The following is a 14,101-nucleotide window of genomic DNA, read 5'->3' as shown; positions in this document are numbered from 1 at the left end:
TCCATGTAATGATGGGATTCGAAATCCCCCGCAGAGACTGGAGCCTTAATCCAGCGCCTTACTACACTGCTTGCTATACACTTGCTACACTACCGCGCGATTTGGAGTTTTGAGTTACAGATAAGCTAGGACTTTTTTCTTTTGGGCTGAGTGGCGGACTTCTTGAAATGTATAGAATTTTGTAGATAGATAAACAAAACGATTACTCGCTTTTCCCCGGGAAAACCAATTCAAAAACTAGAAAATGGATTTAATAGAAAATTAAGGGTGACATTTTCTCTTATCGTTGAGCCAACACCTGAAACAAGCTGCCAAAAAATAGCTGTGGAAAATAGAGTGGTCGAAAACAAGAACAGGCCCTGAGACCTACAATGTATGTGCAGAAAATAAGGCCGACAAACTCTCATCTTCCTGCGCATGTTGATTTGCCTATCCAAACATCTCTTAAATACAGCTATCGTATCTGCTGCAACCACTACACCTGACAGCGCCTTTCAAACACTCATCGCCCTCTGCATAAATAAAGTTGCACTTCACGTCTCTTTAAACTTTGCTCGTTTCGCCTTAAAGCTATGTTCTTCAGTAGTTAACATTTTCATTGCGTATGCTTCTCATAACTTTATATAGCTCTGCTAGGTCTTCCCAGAAACCTCCGACCTTCTAGTGAAAATAATCCAAACAGATCCCACTTCTTTTTGCAACCAATAACCCTAATCCCGATATCATTCTAGTAAACATCCATTGCGCCCTTCCAAAAACATTCACATCCTTCCTAGAATGGGGGGAACGAAACTGCACCTCATATTTCAGATGCGGCCTTACCAAAGTCCTATAACGCGACACCATGAATACCATACGCATTCTTTACCATTATCTATACGTGAAGGAAATGCAGTTATAAAAGTGTTTTGATTCAAAACGTCTTTTGGACATATTTATGAATAGCAAAGTTTCAGATGGATATGGACCAAATTAAGGCATATGGGATAAGCCTCAAATGCCAGCTGGGTCGACATAGACGTTACGTCATAGAAATATAGAAACATAGAAACATAGAAAATAGATGCAGAAGGAGGCCATTTGGCCATCCGCGCTAGCACCACCATTCATTGTGATCAAGCCTGATCATCCACAATCAGTAACCCGTGCCCGCCTTCTCTCCATATGCCTTGATTCCGCTAGCCCCTAGAGCCCTATCTAATTTTCTTTTAAATTCATCCGTGAATTTGCCTCCACTGCCTTCTGTGGCAGAATTCCTCAAATTCACAACTCTGGGTGAAAAAGTTTTTCTCAACTCAGTTTTAAATGGCCTCCCCTTTAATCTAAGTCTGTGGGCCTTGCCTCTGACTCCCTCAACATTGGGAACGTTTTCCTGCATCTAGCTTTATACGTTTCTATAAGATCCCCTCTCATTCTTCCAAATTCCAGTAAATGCAACCCCAGTCTTTCTGTCATGGGCCTCCTCCAGTGCCATAGTGAGGCCCGCCGGAAATTGGAGGAGCAGCACCTCATATTTCGCCTGGGCAGTTTGCGGCCCGGTGGTATGAACGTTGACTTCTCCAACTTCAGATAGCTCCTCTGTCCCTCCCTTCCCCTCCTCCTTCCCAGATCTCCCTCTATCTTCCTGTCTCCACCTATATCCTTCCTTTGTCCCACCCCCGACATCAGTCTGAAGAAGGGTCTCGACCCGAAACGTCACCCATTCCTTCTCTCCCGAGATGCTGCCTGACCTGCTGAGTTACTCCAGCATTTAGTGAATAAATCGATTTGTACCAGCATCTGCAGTTATTTTCTTATACTCCCAGTCTTTCCAATCTTTCCTCATATGACAGTCCCGCCATCCCGGGGATTAACCTCGTGAATCTACGCTGCACTACCTCAATAGCAAGGATGTCCTTCCTCAAATTATCAGACCAAAACTGCACACAGTACTCCAGATGTGGTCACACCAGGCCCTATACAACTGCAGAAGGACCTATACTCAAATCCTCTCGTTATGAAGGTCAACATGACGTTAGTTTGCGTCATTACCTACTGTACCTGCCTGATTACTTATGTGACTGATGTACAAGGACACCCAGGTTTCGTTGCACTTCCATTTTACCTGATCTGACACCATTGAGATAATAATCTGTCTCCATGTTTTTGCCGCCAAACTGGATAACCTCACATTTATCTACATTATACTGCATCTGCCATGCATTTATCCACTCACTCAACCTGTCCAAGTAACCCGCACCTCCTAACATCCTCTTCACAGTTCACACTGCCATCCAGCTTTGCCCATCTGCAAATTTGATAGTGTTACTTTTAATTTCATCATCCAAATCATCAATATATATCGAAAAAATAGTTGCGGCCCCAGCATCCAGGATTGCGGCACTCCATTCGCCACTGCCTGCCATTCTGAAAAGGACCCGTTTATTTCTACTCTTTGCTTTATTTCTGCCAACCAATTATCCATCCATGACAACACCCTACCATCAATAGCATGTGCTTTAATTTTGCTCACTAATCGCATGTGTGGGACCTTATCAAAGGCTTTCTGAGAGTACAGACACAGAGTAAAAGAGTAGCAAAGTCAAATGTGGGTCCCTTGAAGGCAGACACGGGTGAAATTATTATGGGTAACAAGGAAATGGCAGAAGAGTAGAACAGGTACTTCGGATCTGTCTTCATTAAGGCAGACACAAACAATCTCCCAGATGTACTGGAGGACAGAGGATCTAGGGGGGTAGAGGAACTGAAATAAATTTTCATTAGGCGAGAAATAGTATTGGGTAGACTAATGGGATTGAAGGATGATAAATCCCCTGGGCCCGATGGTCAGCATCCCAAGGTCCTCAGGGAGGTGGCTCGAGAAATAGTGGACGCATTGGTGATCATTTTCCAATTTTCAATAGATTCAGGATCAGTTCCTGTGGATTGGAGGATCGCTAATGTTATCCCACTTTTCAAGAAAGGAGCGAGAGAGAAAACGGGGAATTAAAGACCAGTTAGCCTGACGTCGGTGGTGGGAAAGATGCTGGAGACAATTATTAAAGAGTTAATAACGGTGCATTTGGATAGCAGTAAAAGGATAAGTCCGAGTCAGCATGGATTTATGAAAGGGAAATCATGCTTGACTAATCTTCGGGATTTTTTGGAGGACGTGACAAGTAAAATGGATGAAGGGGAGCCAATGGATGTAATGTGTCTAGACTATTAGAAAGCCTTTGATAAGGTCCCGCGCGGGAGATTGGTGACTAAAATTAGAGCACATGGTTTGCAGATGACACGAAGCTGGGTGGCAGTGTAAACTGTGAACAGGATGTTAGGGGTTTGCAGGGTGACCTGAACAGGTTGAGTGAGTGGGCAGATACGTGGCAGATGCAGTATAATATAGATAAATGTGAGGCTATCCACTTTGGCGGCAAAAACAAGGAGACAGATTATTATCTCAATGGAGTTAGGTTAGGTAAGGGGGAGGTGCTGCGAGACCTGGGTAGCCTTGTACACCAGTAACTGGAAGTTGGCGTGCAGGTACAGCAGGCGGTGAAGAAAGCTAATGGAATGTTGGCCTTCATAACAAGAGGACTTCAGTGTAGGAGTAAAGAGGTTCTTCTGCAGTTGTACAGGGCCCTGGTAAGACCACATCTGAAGTATTGTGTACAGTTTTGGTCTCCTAATTTAAGGAAGGACATCCTTGTAATTGAGGCAGTGCAGCGTAAGTTCACGAGATTCATCCTTGGGATGGCGGGACTGTCATATGAGGAAAGATTGAGAAGACTAGGCTTGTATTCACTGGAGTTTAGAAGGAGTTTAGAAGTGGATCTTATAGAAACATATAAAAATATAAAAGGACTAGACAATCTAGATGGAGGAAAAATGTTCCCAATGTTGGGCGAGTCCAGAACCACGGGCCACAGTCTTAGAATAAAGGGGAGGCCATTTAAAACTGAGCTGAGAAAAAACTTGTTCACCCAGAGAGTTGTGAATTTGTGGAATTCTCCGCCACAGAGAGCAGTGGAAGCCAAATCACTGGATGGATTTAAGAGAGAGTTCCATAGAGCTCTAGGGGCTAGTGGAATCAAGGGATATGGGGAGAAGGCAGGCACGGGTTATTGATTGGGTACGATCAGCCATAATCACAATGAATGGCGATGCTGGCTCGAACGGCCGAATGGCCTCCTCCTGCGCCTATTTTCTATGTTTCTATGTACCATTTAGTTGTACCCTTTCCAACTTGATATCAATCCTATCACATGGTGCCAAAAACGGAAAACAATATTCTAAATGTGGCCTCACCAAAGTCTTCTGTAACTGCAACATGACCTTCCAACCTTTATACTCAATACTCTTCATTCTTATAGCGTCGTGACCAGAACTGCACCGAGTTCTTTATTTGAGATCTGACAGTATTTTATAAAGTTGGAGCAAAACAATTCTGCTCTTGTATTCAATAACCAGCATCCCATATTCCTTCTAAGCAAGGTCATGGTTCTTTAGATTTGCACATTTGCTCCCTCTGTTCCCAAGGCTTCGGAGAATCCTGTCATTTATGACCTATGTTAGGGCTTAAATCGTGAATAGCAGAGTGGCACAACGATCGAGTTGCTGCCTCACAGCGGCAGATACCCTGGTTCGATCCTGACTACGGGTGTTGCCTGCACGGAGTTTGTACGTTTTCCCTGCGACCGCGTAGGTTTACCGCGGGTGCTTCGGTTTCCTCACCAACTCCAAAAGCGTGTAGGTTTGTAGGTTCATTGGTTAATTGTGAAATGTTCCTCGTGTCCTATCGTATTAGTGATCGCTGGTCGACGGACCGATTGGCCTATTTCCGCGCTGCACCTCCAACGTCTAAAGCGCGAAGAGGTTGACACGTCTGGGAGAGGTCTATGTGACGCAAAGACAGACCATCGATAGGGCAGAGCATGACATTTTTTAAGCATATGGAGTCATTTATTTTAAGCTGGTATATTTATTTAGAGAATACTTTGGTTTTGCGCGTAGTTTTCTTAGTTGTACGCTTATCCTGGAGTTATAGCACAAGTACTTTGTGTTTTAAATTTAAGGAAATAACAAAAGTATGTTTGAAAGCAACTGCAATTATCGTGGTGGAGCGAGGGGATTTATCCTACACTATTCTGGATATATGCGCCATGAAAACGGGCCATTCGGCACACTACATCCATGCCAACCATAAACCACCCATTTACATTCATCCGGCAACAATCACTATTTTATTCCCCCCACATTGTCATCAGCTCCCCAGATTCTACGCATCGCTACACACAAGGGATATCTGCAGCAGCCAAGTAACCCACCAAGGCGCACCAATAGGTTGGACAACCAACTCGATTGGATTATCGGAGATGAATTGGTGGACTACATCGGGGATAGCTTAGCGCCCTGATCCGAAACGTCGCCGATCCTGGGCCGCTGAGTTACTCCATCACCTTGCGTTATTTTTCTGTAAAGCAGCATATGCGGTTTATGGTTTCTATGTTATGTGACTTATCCTGGAACATACAGTTTCGGATTAGGTCTCTAGAATCGAGGAGGGTTGAGCAACAGGGCTTGAGATTGAGGTATGGGAGGTGTGACCACCGTATTGCTGAATTTCAGATGCAATTTGAGAGTGAACAGCACGGGAGAAAAGCCATTATCTTCCATTGGTCCATAAGACCAATTGTACTGTATGCGGTTGCTTTCTTAAGAATGGGAAACAAATCAAAGGGGCATGGCTACATATTTTGCCACATTGCTACGAAGATGAACACTGATGTATACTAACTGGACAATAACTCTTAGCAAACGTGTTGAGAAAGAGAGATTCCATGCACTTCTACGATTAACATTGGATGTCTGGGATAAAGTTACTTTGAAAAACAGGTCACAACGCTAACAAGGCTGTTGGTCAGTCAGAGAAAGGGGGACTTTTTTTAACTCTTGAGAGTTTGAGAGAAATTTTGCGTGCAGCAACAGAACAAACAGACAGAGTTATTATGAATATGTAAATATCCCGCTGCCATGAGCCTTCATGTGATGTGCAACACAGTTGCTTGGATTCTGAGACCTGTTCATTCCCAATGGTCCACCATCGCCTCTGATAGGACAGGACACACCAAAGACCATGAGGTGTAGTTCCATTACTTTCTTCCTCAACTTATCTGTCGGAAACGTCTTCCAATTTAAACTCCTAATTGCTTGAAAGGAAGAATTTACAAGGAGGACTGCCTGCAAACGGCAAAGATGGTTCATCAGCTCATGTTCCACTGTCGACAGTTCTGTCTTCTGCACTGCCAACACTGTCTGTTAGTCGCTTTGAAACAATCATTTCACGTTGTGTCTTAGGATTATACAGCATGGAGGTAGGCCCTTCGCCTCCACTTGTCCATACAGTTCAATATGCCTCACTTGAGAAACCCCCATTTACTTGCTTTTGGCCATTATCCATTTAAACCTGTCCTATCCATGTATCTATCCACGTGTCTACTAAATGTCGTATCACCTGCCAAAACCTGCAGTGCCAATTTTCAAAACAGATATTAAAGGCTTCATATATTTTTGTAATTTAGCTTGGCTTAAAAATATACTTGCGATTGAGCACGTTTGTTTTGGTGGATTGAAAATAGGAAACGGTCTACATAAAACGGTCCACTCTGAGAGGTGGGGGCAGAGTTGCACAGACGTAGAGTTGTTGCCTTCCCATAATTAGACCCTGACTGTGGGAGCTGGGTATACAGAGTTCGTTACTTCTCGCTGTGTCAAAGTGGAATTTTCCGGGTGATCTGGTTACCTCCCATATCCCAAAGTCGTGCTGGATTATAGGTTAATTACCGTCGGTAAAATTGAAGCCAATAGTGAGTGTCGGATAGTGTTAGTGTACGGTGTGATCGCTGGTCGGTGTGGATTCAGTGGGCTGAAGTGCCTGTTTCTGCACTTTATCTATAAAGTCCAAAGTGATTTGCAATATGAACAAGTCTAAAACTGAACGTCGGGTGAATTCTACTTGGAGCCACGAAAGTTGCCGGCAATTTGGTACAGGAATCTAACGTTCGAAATAGGTAGATATCGTCTTGGGGAGAGGAACGTCTTCGTCCAGAAAAGATTACATTAAAGATCAATGCGTGTGTGTACAAATATCAAAAATAGGGTAAAAGATGCAACTGAAATCCAATTAAATATTTTTAATTGATAAAACACATTGTATCCGTGAATTTCTGTCGGTAAGCTGGTAAACAAAACCCCACGATCTATAACTACATTCAAAAATGCGATTAATTCGTGCGTGAATGTGGGTAATAAACGCGACACGGGCCTGTCCCGAACACTATATGGGAGGCTGCTATTTACTTGCTGATATCTAGCTTGGTTTTTTCAGTTCTTGGGCAATAGTGGGGTTTTTTTGATTCATTTTAGTTGGTGAGACTTCTAAAGCCGCTACGTGCTCGTGTAACTCAGCAGTCAGGCAACATCTTTGGAAAACATGGTACAACATGGAGTAAAAGGGGATATTTTTATTTAATTAAAACACATTGTAGACGTGAATTTCTGACGGAATGCTGGTAAAAATACGATCGGTCACTACATTCAAAGATCAATCAATTCGTGCGTGAGGGGAATTAATAACCCCGACACGGGCCTGACGGGACCACTATCTGGGAATAGGTTATGGACCAGTTCACAACTGGCATCGTTTTGTGCAGTGCTAGGCCGATTGTGTTTGCATCCCAGTTGGTGATACTTCTACAGACGCAAAGTGCTGGAACAGCTCAGCCGGTCAGCAGCATCTCTCGAGAACGTGGGTAGGCGACGTTTTAGGGCGGGGCCCTTCTTCAGTCTAAGACGTCCGTTGTGCTTATTTGAATAACCTAGCAATGTGCCGGACGGGAGTGCGGATTATTTTCTTCAGTTCCTCTCTGAACTTAGCCTGCGTGACCACATAAATGCATGAGTTTGTACAGGCGCTCGAGAGCTGGAACATATAAGCCATCTGCTGCAGGATATATCCGGGATCACTCGCGCCTGAATAATAGTGACTCGCCGTGATGTGATAATACAGAAAGTTGGCCACATAAGGCATCCACAACAGGATGAAGCTGCCTGAGATGGCGAACAGCAACATGATCGATTTTCTCCTGCTCTCAGCTTCGGGGTCGACGGGAGCCGTGCCCCCGTTCGAGAACAACCGCCTGCGAACTCTGTTCGCTTGTACGATGTGCCACACCGTCAGAGCGTTGAAGAGTAAAATGAAGAAAAAGGGAAGGAACGGGGTGAGGATTCGGTGAAGCCAGTCGTACCCTATCCATGCAGGGCGCGTGTAATAGGAAGGCATGGACTGGCACAGCCACGGGAGATTGTCGGCGACATAGACAGGGGTAAAGGTGAAGTACCAGGGAATGTTCTTCGCAACGAACAGCACGCACACCGTGGCGATCACTACGGCCGCTGTTCTCGGAACACAGTACACCGCTTTGTGCTTTGGGCGACATATGGCAATGAAACGATCAAAGGTGAAAGCCACGGTCAGCCAAACGGAAGTGTCTCTCGACACGCAGACCAGGACAATGATGCAGCTGCAGCCCGGCGTGAGCTGCACGAAGGAGTTGGGGAAGTAGTAAGGGAGAGTGCGATTGAACATCACCCCAGTAACCACCACCAGCAGGTCCGTCGTTGCCATGGCGACCAGGTAGAGAGTGATGCATCTGGAGAGACCGCACTTCCCCTGGTAGAGAATCCACACCGTCACCACGTTTACTGTGAGAGACAAGACAACCAGTCAACAAACTCACTCCCGCTCGAGATTCCGGCAAACAACCCCTTATAGATTAACATTTTAGAGTCATTGAGTCATAGAGTGATACGGTGCAGAAACAGGCCATCGGCCCAACTTGCCCACGCAGGCCACGATATCCAAGCTACAGTATCCAACCTGCCAGGTTAGTCCATATCCCTCCAAACCTGTCCTATCCATGTACTTGCCTAATTGTTTCTTAAACGTTGGAATAGCTCCAGCCTCAACTACCTCCTCTGGCAGCTAGTTCGCAACCCTTTGTGTAAAAAAAAATACCCCTCAGAATCATATTAGATATTTTTCCCTTCATCTTCAACCTATGTCCTCCGGTCCTCAATTCCACCAATCTGGGAAAGAGATTCTACCCGATCTATTCCTTTCGTGATCTTGCACACCGCTGTAAGATCACCCTCATCCTCTTGCGTTCCAAAGAATAGTGTCACAGACTACGCAGGCTCTGCCTATAGCCCACACCCTCTAGTCCCGGCAATATCCTTGTGTTTCCTTCCTGAATACTGCGGCAGATTGTGCGCTGGTTATCTGTCGGTGAAGTGACCTCCCTCTCCGCGCCCAATCCTTTCCCTTTGTCTCCAAGGCTCAATTAAGCAGCGGGCTCGAAGGAGCCATGGGGCCAGGCGATTATGGATCCAATACTCAGGCTGATCAGAGCTATGCAAACAATCTGCACCTATCTAAACAACTGCATTAGCCATTTATTCACAAAATGCTGGAGTAACTCAGCAGGTCAGGCAGCATCTCGGGAGAGAAGGAATGGGTGACGTTTCGGGTCGAGACCCTTCTTCAGACTGATGTCGCGGGTGGGACAAAGGAAGGATATAGGTGGAGACAGGAAGATAGAGGGAGATCTGGGAAGGAGGAGAGGAAGGGAGGGACAGAGGAGCTATCTGAAGTTGGAGAAGTCGACGTTCATACCACCGGGCCGCCAACTGCCCAGGCGAAATATGAGGTGCTGCTCCTCCAATTTCCGGCGGGCCTCACTATGGCACTGGAGGAGGCCCATGACAGAGAGGTCAGACTGGGAATGGGAGGGGGAGTTAAAGTGCTGGGCCACCGGGAGATCAGTTGCGTTAATGCGGACCGAGCGCAGGTGTTCAGCGAAGCGATCGCCGAGCCTGCGCTTGGTTTCGCCGATATAAATAAGTTGACATCTAGACCAGCGGATGCAATAGATGAGGTTGGAGGAGGTGCAGGTGAACCTCTGTCTCACCTGGAAAAACTGTTTGGGTCCTTTGATGGAGTTGAGGGGGGAGGTAAAGGGACAGGTGTTGCATCTCGTGCGGTTGCAAGGGAAAGTGCCCGGGGTTAGGGTGGTTTGGGTAGGAAGTGACGAGTGGACCAGGGAGTTGCGGAGGGAACGGTCTCTGCGGAACGCAGAGAGGGGAGGGGATGGGAAGATATGGCCAGTGGTGGGGTCCTGTTGTAGGTGACGGAAATGTTGGTGGATGATATGTTATGCATTAGATGATATGCATTAGCCAGTTTGGTTTGTTGCAATATATGCCTCGGCAGTTCAAATATAATTCTATTGCATTTCCGAGCGGTGCAAATGCTGCCTGACACCGCCAGATGGCACGTGTTCGATCGTGACTTCAAAGGCTCAAAGGATCAAACGTCCGTTTATTGTCGCGTGTCCCAATTAAGGTACAGTGAAACTCGAATCACCATACAGCCATACTAAAAAAAGCAACAAGACACACAACTGCATCAAAGTTAACATGGACATCCACCGCAGCTGATTCCTCATTGTGATGGAAGGCAATAAAGTTTATTGTGCTCCCTCTTCCTTCTGCAGCGGTCAGGGCAGTCGAACCGTCCGCAGTCGGGGCAATTGAAGCTCCCGCAGCCGGTGATCGAAGCTCCCGCGTCGGGGCGATCGAAGCTTCTGCGGATTGGTGCTCCCAAAGTCGGTATCTGACCAGAGACCGCGAGCTCCACGATGTTAATGTCCGCAGGCTCCCGCAGTTGGAGCTCCAAGGTCGATCCCCGACAGGGATCGCCAGCTCCACGATGTTATGTCCTGCAGGCTCCCGCGCTTATAGCTGCCGAAGTGGGTCCCCAGTAGAGGCCGCCAGCTCAGATTTGATCAATACACGCGGTCCCTTTTACCTATCCCAGTTCCCGCTGACAGGAAAATAAGAAATGGACAATAAGAATTAAACACGAGGACGTTCACACCGACTATTACATTTGCAACGTTATGGATGTATATATTTATACTGATCATTACTTACCTGCAACTCCGATAATCGCTAGGAATGGATAATACACCGCGTTGATCACGTCAATGAACGTTTCAAACATTACGAACACGGCTCGGTCTGCAGATGCCGAATTGAAGTACAGCCTGAACCACCGGTAAAGTGAAGGGCTGATATTTATAACTGCGACAGTTCCCCAGAGGGGTTACATTAAGACTGCACAAAGAGATTGGGAAACAAGCACCTTGAGAACTATAGTGGGAGACCTTGTTTCTTTGTTGGAGTCACCGTAGAGCACCGGAGTCACAAAACACGAAAACAAGCCAATGCCCAGCAACATGCCCATCTGCATTCGGCCCGTTTGCCGGCGTTTCTCTCGTGTCCTTCTCAAACGTTCCGATCCATGTACCGGACTGAACGAATTTTAAATGCTGCTAATGTACCTGCTTCAACCACTTTCACCGGCAGCTCGTTCGAAATATCCTCCACCCACTGTGTGGAAATTCTCGGATTCCGATTAACTTTTTCTGAACCTATCCGACAGCATGATGACCAAAACTGAATACAATATTCCAAGTGCAATCTCAACAAAGTATTGTTCAACTGCAACATAACTTCCTAACCTTTGTTCTCAATACCCACACTGAGCACGTATTGGCTTCCAAATATCTTTCGTCGCCACCTTTCCCATTCTTGGTGCTACTATAAATGAACTAGGTACTTGTGTTCCTCTTATCCTCTGCTCCACAACATGAACCACAGATCGCTGTGAAGTTTCTAGCCTGGTTGATTTCGCAAAATACAGTCTTATCTAAATTAAACTCAATTTGCCAATCCTCGGCACACTAATCCAGTTTACAAATATCCGGCTGCAATTCTTAGTAACCGTCTACGCAGGTATCATACCATCCATGTTAATGTCATTTGCAAATTTACCAGCCATGCCTCGTAAACTCCGATCCAAATCTTTTATGTAAATGGTAAACAAGAATGGGGCCAGACTTCGAACCCTGGCGCACGTCATTGGTCGCAGGCCTCCAGTCCGAAAAACAGCCAACTACCACCACCCTCTGCTTTCCGCAGAATAACTTATCCAGTTTATTTATTTATTTTGTTGGCCACGGGGAGAAGGTACAAACTCCGCACAGGCGGCACCCGCAGTTAGGATCGGACCCGGGTCTTGGGCGCTGTGAGGCAGCAGCTCTAGCGCTGGGTCACATTGCCACTCCATAAATTATGCATTCATCCTCGACCGTTCAACGACGGACAGTCCTGCTTGGGGTTTTTCCGGGTTTAATTTAGTTTCGTTAGGTACACAGCGCGGAAACAGATTCTTTGGCCCAACGAGTCCGCGCTGACCAGCGAACCCTGCACACCAATAGTATCCTACACACTGGGGACAATTTGCAATCTTTACCGGGGCCAATTAACCTACAAACCATTACGTCTTTTAGAGTGTGGGAGGACACCGGAGCACCCGGGGAAAACCTATGCGATCACGGGGAAACTGTACAAACTACGTCCTCAGGATCGAACCCGGGTCTCTGCCGCTGTCAGGCAACGACTTTGCCGCTGAAACGGTTTCCTCCCACACTCCAAAGACAGGCGGTTTTGTGGGCTAATTGGTTTCGGTGAAATTGTAAATTGGACCTCGTGTGTGTAGAGTAGGGTTTGAGTGTGGGGCTTTCTGGTCGGCGCGCGCTCGATGAGCCGAAACGCCCTTTTCGGCTCTCTCGCTCTCAATTCAACTAAACTCTGCATTTGACACATGCATCAATATCAGGTCCATTATGATTATTGCCCATTTCAACAAAATAATTATTGCCCAACTGCTCGTTTGGTAGCCATCCCGTTGCCGGTGGTCGACTCTCAGATAGTCCCAAAGTTATAGCTCACGGAAACAGGCTCTTCGGTGTATCGATGTCCATCTGATTTACTTCTATTTCTGTGCGCCTTGCCCACATCCCTCTAATCCGAATTGAAAATGGTTAAGTAGCTCAAGTTCATTGACGTTAATATTAACAAGGTAAGAGAAGCACGCACATTGAAGAGCCAACCAATACGGTGCACCAACACCTCTACATCCTGATAAAACTGTGCAAATTCAATATGTTGTCAATCACCATTATAATTCTCCACATTTCCACCATAAAAAGTACTTTGCCGGGTTACATCACAACTTGGTTTAGGATCATCTTGCTCAAGACCGCAAGAATTTGCAGAGAGTTGTGGATGTAGCGCATTTCATTACACAGACCAGACTCCCCATCGACACCATCTACACTTCACTCTGCAACAGCAGACGGCGTAATGGAAGGCTCATTCGTCTACCTGCTCCTAACGGGCAGCACACACAGAAGCTGAAAAACGCGCGTCACCAAAATCAGGTCTGCTTCTCCGCCTCCTTTATCAGCTTCAGAACGGTCCTTCCATGAGCTAGATTAGCATCCGATTCATGTCCACCCCATAAAAAATGTATTATTATTGCATTCATTGGTCTTTGTCGATAGAATTAGTGCGCTACATGCTCAGAAATTTCTTCTGCACTCTACATTTTTCCCTTTCCTGGTCCTATTTGTAGTTGATTTTGACTTGATTATATTCAGGTAGAGTGTTATCTGATCTGAGTGGCGAGTATGCGATGCAAAGCCTTTGATTGCAATTCAGTGCACGTGTCAATATTAAGCCGAAACATAACCCATCACTATCATGTGGAATATTGTCAAATACCTACATTCAGGCTGGAGAAGTTCCCAAACGAGTTATCACTCTATATTCATGTTACTCTTGAATGTTTCCGCGAACCGTTCCAATCAGAGGAGCAATGCAGCAGCACCTGGGAAGAATAATCGGTTGTCACCTGACCTTTTCTTGGATTACAATCTTTAATGGCCTATGGAAACATAGAAAATAGAAAATACGTGCAGGAGGAGGCAATTCGGCACTTCTGGTCTGTGTAATGATTCCCATTCATTGTGATGATGGCTGATCATCCACAATCAGTAACCTGTGCTCAACCTATCCCCATAATCCCTTGATTCCACTAGCCCCCATAGGCCTATCTATCTCTCTCTCTTAAATTCATCCAATGATTTGGCCTCCA

The sequence above is a fragment of the Rhinoraja longicauda genome, chromosome 34 (assembly GCF_053455715.1).
Source record: "Rhinoraja longicauda isolate Sanriku21f chromosome 34, sRhiLon1.1, whole genome shotgun sequence".
In the NCBI taxonomy this organism is placed as follows: Eukaryota; Metazoa; Chordata; class Chondrichthyes; order Rajiformes; family Arhynchobatidae; genus Rhinoraja; species Rhinoraja longicauda.
The sequence above is the reverse complement of the archived record's forward strand: the minus strand, read 5'-3'. Positions refer to the sequence as shown.